The 2,405-nt window shown below is 35.8% G+C and overlaps 1 non-coding gene across 1 annotated transcript; it reads left to right on the forward strand.

The window, feature by feature from the left end:
• The first annotated feature begins 640 nt into the window (after window positions 1-640).
• Window positions 641-747, forward strand: LOC122151693. The gene has a single exon (XR_006164256.1). It is a non-coding gene; the product is annotated as a U6 spliceosomal RNA (small nuclear RNA).
• Window positions 748-2,405: the final 1,658 nt, after the last annotated feature.

The following is a 2,405-nucleotide window of genomic DNA, read 5'->3' on the forward strand; positions in this document are numbered from 1 at the left end:
TTTTTTTCAGTAAACTTACACAGAAACTTCAATGCTTGTTGTTAATCAAATTTAATCCTGGGTTACAAATAGCCTCACTAAGAACTAAGAAATTCTATCTTTGTATTCTTTCTAAATCTAAGCTCTATTTCAAATCTCCTAAAATGGAAGAAACCGATTGGAAGTGGGGGAAAGGAATCCTAGAGTTAGTGATTAAAAGGATAATGAAATAGACCAAGGCTTTTGGACCCAAGAAAATTTCCTGAATTATGCAAAGGAATGATGGAGATGCAAGACACTTCTAACCCTGTTTTGGAATTGTAGATACATCTATATTATAGATGTTCCCTTTGAAATCACTTCAAACCCATTTGTCTCACTGAGTTACTTCTTAAGACAACATTTCAGAAATGATTTAATGCTTTACAAGTGAACTAAAAGAAATAACCATTACTGAGAAATTAATGTGAAGTTAAATTTTTTAACCTCAACCATACAATGAAATTGGGTAGTCTAGTGGTACAGGTTAATGAGAAATGATTGTATCAATAGCTAAATCTCTCTCTCTCTCTCTCTCTCTCCTCTCCTCTGTTTAATTTAACTGAAGGTAAAATGTGTAAGACAATATATTATGTCATTTCTTTTAAGAAGTTGGCCTAGTGTGCTCACTTGGGCAGCACATATACTAAAATTGGAACAACACAGAGAAGATTAGCATGGCCCCTGTGCAAGGATCACATGCAAATTCATGAAGTGTTCCATGTTTATAGGAGAGTTTTTTATGATTGGGGATGGTAATCAGGGCTGTGAAATCAAAGGTGCATGGTAATACCTGGAAAATGAAGAATAGAGGAAGCAAACAAAACTTGAAGAAAATCGTAAGGCAATAAGAGATAAAAAATTTTAATCCAGGACAAATTCTACATCCAACAGAAAATTACCAAAGCCCCAAACTCTAAAAGTATAGGTAAGATCAGAAAAGCACACAAAAAAAACAATGGCTGAATTCTTGCAATGTAATAGGGAAACCAACAGTCCAGTGCATTTCGATCTAGCATGGGAGAACAGAAGAGCGGAGTTTGCACAGGAAAACAACTTTGGGGGTGGTAATGCATGGGAAGGAAGGACACAGGAAAGAAGTAACTACAGGGAAGAAGTAGGAAGACAGCTGTTACATTGTGGGGATTTGCAATCAATGTCATGAAACAAAATATATATAAACTGCTATATGGAAAATGAATTTGCTCTGTAAACATTCACCCAAACACACACACACACACACACAAAACAACCAGACCAGTGCTCTTTAGAGTTTAATAAAAATTGCTCCTCCTAAGATGACTCTCCTACTCCCTATGAATTGATTAATTTTTACCTCCCACTCTCAAAAATAGAATAACTAAATTACAGTGACCTGAGGAAAAATAGAATGTTGGACTGTATTTAATGTGACTGATATTGGGGTCAAGATTCTCACTTGCCTTAAGGACTCTAACCCATTTGATACTAGAACACTGAGATTATGTTTCAGGGTTCGTGATGTTCACACAAATGTGTAGTGTGCTTGAATCCACGCATAATGACAATGTCCTAAAAGATTTCAGTGTACATGTTTTGACTGAAATGACTGTGAGGAAGAATGGAATGAAAGCAACACAAAACTCAGGTGGAAATCTTTGCATATAAGAGGTCTTAGCTCTCCCACAAAGTAGGGAATAGGATGAGGGGAAATTTTCAATGGCACATATAGGAAACAAAAGTTAATAAGAGTAACTGCATTATAAAAAGGGATTTTCAAATAAATAGCTTAAGCCACATTATGCTGCCCCTATACACTGGTGGTATAGTGGATAAGGCATTTAGCTGCGAACTAGAAAGTCAGTGTTCAAACCCACCAGCTTCTCCCCAGAAGGAAGATGGGGCGATTTACTTCCATAAAGATTTACAACCTCAGAAACCCAATGGGGGTCACTATGAGTCAGAATTAACTCCTTGGCAGTGAGTTTGGTTTTTTTTTTTTTTTTAAATAATCTCCAAATAGTCCTCTAACCACGTTTAAAATATCTTAGAATAACTACAAAGAGCAGAACAAGCAATGCATTTGTCAAATTAACTTTTGTCTTCTTCAGTGCTGGAAAATACAGAATTAATCAAGCAACACGTATTTATTGAGAATTGTTATGGGGCCAGAACTGTTTAGACCACTTTAAACAGATTGAGATAGTATAGAACAGAATGATCATCATTAAGAACTAGTTATTTAATTATAAAAAGAAGTTTTGAAACAACCAGTGAGTAACAGAAGTCAGTACAAAACCACATTGAGTTTTCGGTATAGTCATTAAGCCCAAGAGAAATTCATAGTGAGACTAGGGGCTTCCTGGAAGATGAAGTCCTGAGCTTGAGTAAGATCTGAATAGGCAGGA

Source organism: Orycteropus afer, unplaced genomic scaffold (assembly GCF_000298275.1).
Source record: "Orycteropus afer afer isolate SDZICR_OR568_19922 unplaced genomic scaffold, OryAfe1.0 scaffold00655, whole genome shotgun sequence".
In the NCBI taxonomy this organism is placed as follows: Eukaryota; Metazoa; Chordata; class Mammalia; order Tubulidentata; family Orycteropodidae; genus Orycteropus; species Orycteropus afer.